At 42.6% G+C, this 6,645-nt stretch overlaps 1 protein-coding gene across 4 annotated transcripts in view; it reads left to right on the forward strand.

Annotated features, from left to right (window-relative positions):
- The window catches only part of MSRA (methionine sulfoxide reductase A), a 213,904-nt gene that overhangs the window by 101,720 nt on the left and 105,539 nt on the right, over positions 1 to 6,645 (forward strand). The gene's annotated exons all lie outside the window — the stretch shown is intronic.

A 6,645-nucleotide genomic window follows, 5' to 3' on the forward strand; every position in this document is an offset into this window, starting at 1 on the left:
TGGCAGTGAATTTTTTTTTTTTACGATTAGCAAAAAAATGAACAAAAGATGTCAGAATTGATATGCTGAGTAGAGCATTCTGGCTATTTGCCTTCTTCAAACCTTTCGATTTATCTCTCTTGGAAGAGATTTCGTGGTGACTTTATACACATCTGTGCAAACATAAATGGGAAACTGCGCTGGGAAAACATTGTACATGTTTATATAGTCTCAATAAGCATCATGCTTTCTACCATTTTCCAGAAATATTACGTGCAGTAACTCATTTCAATATTTTAACAGCTATCATAATTATGCCACTTGTTACCACATCTGGTAACAAAAAGCGCAGATGATACCTACAGAATGGGACACCACCCTGAGAGTCAGTAATTCTGAAAAGGATCCAGGGGCTTTTGTGGAATAAGTGTCTTCCACTGAGCCCAGAGTGCAGCAGAAAGACAAAACACTGCTATTGCAGCTCCTGCCTATGTGAAAAGGGAAGCCTGAGTCAGGGCGAGGACGCTTTATGGAGGCAGCCAGTAAAATCTCATGGATTTGTTTAAGGCTGGAAAAGACCACTAAGATCATCAAGTCCAAGTGTCAGCCCAGGATCACTATGCCCTCTAAACCAGTGTTCCTAAGTGCTCTATCTACCCTTTTCTTGAACACCTCAAGGGATGGTGACCCCACCACCTCCCTGGGCAGCCCGTTCCAATGTATTACCACTCTCTAAGAAGAAGTGTTTCCTAATATCCAACCTGAACCTCTCCTCATCCAGCTTGAGGCCATTACCTCTCGTCCCAGTGCTGTTACCCAGGAGCAGAGGCCATCCCCCACCTCACCACAACCTCCTTTCAGGAGCTGGAGAAAGCAGTGAGGTCTCCCCTGAGCTCCACTGCTCCGGACTGACCCATCCCAGTGCGCTCATCCACTCCTCATAACACTTAGGGTCTGTGCTCCAGACTCTTCACTGCTTTGTTGCCTTTCTTTGAAACATTTCATGTGGTTTCTGTGTTGACCTGCCAAGGATTATAGAACAGGAAAAGAACACATTCATTGTGAGATTGACAATCCAACCACTGGTGGACCATGACAAAATCCAATAGCTGGACATTCAAGTTTGAGAAGTTCTACCTCAGAATGAAATATTTTTGCAGCTTGCAGTGTAATTAAGCATTGGATTCTTTTTCCATCACTGTCATTTCAAGACTTTAAAATGAGATCATTTGTTGTTTGAAAGAGGAGCTCGATTCAGTTCCTGAGAAGCTCTGCCTACGTGTGGTGGCAATGGCATGTACTGGGATGTGCTGATTTATGTGCCTCCTCGATCAACCCCTTCCTTTCTATTTGTGTTCAGAATGATGTGCTTGCACCATCCTTGAAACTCTAGCTCTGAGACTATACCTGTCTTCACATCATGCTTCGGGGCTTTTGTGGTTTGCTTGTAGGTTTCAGTAAGGAATTTTAACCCATCCTACCACTGGTTAGTTCTAATTTTGTTCTTTTTAATTTGGATTGTCAGTGATTGGCCATAACCTGGCCTCTTTGTAAGTGTTTTACTCATAGAATGGGATTCATCCCAATTGCCAGAGCTAGGAACTAACGACCCGAGCTGTGTGCTCTTTTTGTCTTCCTGAGCAGCATGAGGAATGGATCTCTGTTGGTATACTCAGGGAAATTACCACCTAACCAATTCTCTGCCACTGCTGTAGTCTTGTCTTTGACTGTGTTTGGTTGGTCACTGCATGTGGCACAGATGCAATAGCTTGGTCTCTAAAAAGCTTCAGCGCATTAGGTTGGCTGAAATATGAGTACTGGGCATAGTGTAGTAGTTGTGGTAAATGAACTTAAGATTCCTTCTGGCTTTAAAACAAAATAACAATAATAATATCTTTGTATTCATTTTACATCCTCACATAACTGAGGTTCAGAATAGTTCCAGTCAGTGCTTTCAGAAGAAGGTTGGATGCTGGCAGATGTATGATTCACTTCTTGATTTCTGGCAACTGGGGAAACATCACCTAATTAGCCCGGGCACAGAGCCACACTAATGTGACCGTATTCCTTCTGGGATGTAAGCTAATATCTCTGCATGATGCTGCAGTGTGCATACCCAAGTCATTCACAGCTACCTCAGGAATCTGTGTGGCTCTGTGGTGCCTGGTATAAACAGAGCTAAGCCTTCATTAGGAGGAAGTTTTTCACCCAGAGGGTGGTGAGGCACTGGAACAGGTTGCCCAAGGAGGCATTCAAGGCCAGGCTGGATGTGGCTCTGGGCAGCCTGGTCTGCTGGTTGGCGACCCTGCACACAGCAGGGGGTTGGAACTGGATGAGCATTGTGGGCCTTTTCAACCCAGGCCATTCTGTGATTTTGTGATTCTGTGATTCATCCTAGCTTGAATCAGTAGAAATTCCAAGTGGTTCTGTTGTAATAATTTGCAAAAAGCAAGAGCATCACTTTACCTGCAGAGATGATGGCAGTCACTGAAGCCTTCATGTGCTTCAGCCTTGGCTGATGTGGGCAGATTGCTTTACCTATGCATTTTTATGATTGCTTAATGCTAAACTCCGTTCAGTGTCTCTGCAAAGCTCACTACATCTCTGTGTCCTTTCTTGATTTGAGAAAAACTAAACCAGCAGTGCCCAATTTCGAGTTTCTTTGTCTTGTGGGATAGGGATGGTATGCTGTACATCTTTTTCAAGTTATGGCAGTTATCACTAGAAGCTTGGTAAGGTGGAATTATTTCTTCATCTTTTTTGCACCCGCTCCCTGCTTTTATCTTGCTATGAGAAACGTGGTTTTCTGTAAAGATACAGAGAGTGAGAATTATCTCTCTGACCTGCGATATTTTTCTTCTTTCCTGAAATTCAGCTGTGTGCAAAGTCTTATTTAGCCAGCCTTACGGGAATGCAGCTCAGTCTGTCAAAGGGAAGGCTTTTACTAAGAAGTTAAATTAGAAAGATTTCTTATTCATGAAATTCAGCACACTCCTTAGATGAATCCAATGTCTCATACAGCCAGCAAGTGCTGGACTTTCTGAGTATAGTGCTCACTCAGAAATACAAAAGCTTTGTCTGTGGCACTGCCTTATCTTTCCCCCAGAAGTCGGGTTAATGCCATTTAAGCCCTCATATCCCCCACAGAAACAATGGACTTGTCTAGTTGTCCCAGTGTCATTAAACATCAAATATGGAAATACTCACTTGTATTGTTTCAGATTCACTTGCAATTAAGGACCTTTCAAATATCGATCTAGTTGGCACCAACTTGCTAAAGGATACAGACGGGCAGTCCTATCATTCACTGTTGAAAAAGCATATTAATATTCAGAAGTTCCTGCTTTCCAAGCAGTTGGACCTCCTGCCTTCAAGATGAGGCAGACATCTCACTGGGATTCAAGGTTTCTCTGGGAGGCAGCCTGGCTCTTGTTTCATGAAGCTCTTGAGTCTGAGTATTATACAGAAGACTACTGAAAAGCAAGAACCTTTGATCAGTCAAACAGCCTGTGAGTTGAAAGAGATTCTCCCAGATGAGCATCTCCTAAGTGTGGAGCCCTGATAAAGTCCTCCTTGACTATTAATTTAGGCTGTATTTTATAATTCATTACATTCGGGATACTGAAAAAGCAACAAACAAACCCTCGAATTCTGCCAAGTGACATATGGTTGTCATCTCTGTTCAGCCTCTACTGCACAGATCAGCATTCCTTCTCTCCTAGGAATAATCTTATCCATAACGGGAATGCTCTATACAACTCTAGAAGTGCTTGAGGTGGTTGCTTCTTTGTGGCTGATACAGCAAAAGAGGGTGAATGTCCTATGATAAAAATACTGTTGATGAGTCCTACAGCTGTCTGCTTTGAGCATCACTTTGTAGAGTTACAGAGGCACGGAGTAGATTCTATATTGCCCTGTTTTTGCACCAAAGGTGCCTTTCTTAGAGCCTTCTAATTTTTTTTTTTCAATATAAGCCTGGCCATCTCCTCCAAATTGCATCCTTACAATGGATTTGCTGGCACCTCCATGCTGTGTGTCCACTTTCAGCCTGTCAGTTTGTCTTGTGCCTCAGCCTGTTTTCATGCTTTCTGGAAGCTAGTCCTTGACCTGTCTGGAGGATGCCACGTCTTTCTTCATGCTGACACTGACAACCACAAAATTCTCTGATCAAGCTGAAAAGTAACCCTGCATGAACTGAAATGTAGCTTTAAGCCTGGACTTTCATTGCCAGAAGCACAACTGCTAGTGAGACTGCCCTTCTGGCACCAGCACTGCCTGCCAATATGTGAGCCAGTTGGGAAACCCAACTTTACTTATGTTCACGGAAGAAAATGTCATATTTTATCTAATCAGAAAGTTTGACCACTCTGAGGGGAGTCAGAAACAATTTCTCCAAGTCTCTGGAAGCATCTTTATGATACTGGAGGAATCAGTTTGTCATGGTGCAAGCAGAATTGCTGTTAAGCATGGTGCTATTCATAATTACGTTGATCCTTTGGAAGATTGAAGTCTTACATGCGTTAGAGATTTCAGCTCAATCTGAGGCAGCTTTAAAGGATGATTCCTTGTTATAAAATCATGGAATCATAGAATCATAGAATCATTCAGGTTGGAAAAGACCACTAGGATCATCAGGTCCAGCAACCCATTGCTCTCATGCCTACTACCCCATGTCCCTCAGAGCCACATCTCTACATCAATAGTCATACATTTCTTTTTAGCAGAAAAAAAAACCAACCCAAATACTGTTTCCTCCTTTTGAAAACATACCTGGAGCAAATGAAAAATCCACTCATCTCCTTTAGCACCTTCCTCTCTTGAAAACTTTATGCTTGTTTTGGTAGTTCTGCTCCTTGTATTTATCAAGAGTATCCAGTCCTTCCCAGCTACTACAGTTCTCAATCCTCTCTCTGTACACAAATCCGATTGTTTTTCATTGCTGCTTCTGGCTTTTGTTTGTATTTCTCGTAGCTGAGGAGCTGAGGGGAATGCAGAGCCCAATGGCCTTAGCAGCCCTCTGACACAAGGGTGTAGGGCAAAGATACCCATGGCCATCGTTGCCTAAGGGCTTCTAGAAAATTACTTTTACTCATTCCTTCAGTATACAGAAAACCAAAGTTAGTGGAAAGTAATCTCATTTGTCCTTTCTGTCATGAAGAAGTCCTTATCTTGCCTGTGTTTGTCCAGGAAATGTAAGCAGAACTGATATTTTTCCAGCAGTTAAGGACCATCTGTACTACAACAAACTCATCACCTGCCAGATTCATTCAGAACATCTCTTAGTCCATAAGTCTTGTGTATCCATGATAAAGAAGAGATGTATGAGCTGTTTCTCCTCCCTGTGACCTTCCAAACAGTTTGGCATTTAGCCTTAGTGCTGATACATGAATTCTCCAGATTAATATCTGGTTTTTATTGTGCTGACCCGTTTTAGTTGCAGAGGGTATATTTATTTCTCACCAGTTCTGAAGGACTGTACTTTTTTTAGACATCACATAAGGAATCTATCATCTGCAAATAATTAAAATTAGACACTGGAAATGACATTGTATTGCTAATGAGCAGATGTGTCTACTTACACCAGTGGAAGAACAGCTGTACACATAAAAAATGCTGCAGCGACCCTAAACCAACATTATGTATTCTGCTACAGGCCTGTAACTTCATTTGGAGATTGAAGGGAAAAAAAAATCTCTCCATGTAAAATATATTCATTTTTTACTTGTTTTAGATTTCTGTGAATCTCTTCCCTTTATAATTTGAATGAAATCTTCAGGTCTTAGATTGATGCACAAACACCTTTGCCGTCTACTTCAGATGTTATTAAAAGCCCTGATAGTTTCAGCATTATCACAAGCAGCAGAAACACAAACCTATTGTCACCAGGCACATTAAATATATTCAAAATATAATTACAGACCCCCTCGGGAGCCATTCCTGGTCCCATACTCTTCAATATTTTCATTAATGACTTGGAAGATATAGTGGAGAGGATACTAATTAAATCTGTGGTAAAGACGATGCCAGTAGGCTCTTGGAGGAAAGGAATAAAAACCAGCTCTGGGTTGATAAATCAAAAAAGCCGTGGAAATTGATGTACTGATACTCAGTGATGATAAATGTATATTGGTTCATGCAGGACTGGATACTCAACAATGGGAATATGGAATATATTCTAATTCCTGCTCTTACCTCAAAGAGGGAAGGTTTAGATTGGGTGTCAGGGGGAAGTTCTTTACTGCGAGAGTGGTGAGGTGCTGGAACAGCTGCCCAGAGTGGCTGTGGATGCCCCGTCCATCCCTGGAGGTGTTCAGGGCCGGATTGGACAGGGCCCTGGGCAGCCTGGTCTGGTATGAAATGTGGAGGTTGGGGGCCCTGCCTGTGGCAGGGGGGTTGGAGATTTATGATCATTAAAGGTGTTAAGGTTGGAGGCAGCCTAGCTGCAGTGAGCATGTCCTAGTCGAGTTTGTGATCTCAAGGGATGTGCGCCTGGCAAAGAGTGGAGTCAGGACCCTGAATTTGGAAGAGCGAACTTTAAGGTGCTCAATGGACTGTTGGCCAAGATCCCCTGGGATGCCGTCTTTAAAAACAAAGATGTTGAGGAGAGCTGGCTACTCTTCAAGGATGCCTTTCTGAGAGCACAAGAGCTCTCTGTCCCTCTGAATA

This window comes from Meleagris gallopavo, chromosome 2 (assembly GCF_000146605.3).
Source record: "Meleagris gallopavo isolate NT-WF06-2002-E0010 breed Aviagen turkey brand Nicholas breeding stock chromosome 2, Turkey_5.1, whole genome shotgun sequence".
Classification (NCBI taxonomy): domain Eukaryota; kingdom Metazoa; phylum Chordata; class Aves; order Galliformes; family Phasianidae; genus Meleagris; species Meleagris gallopavo.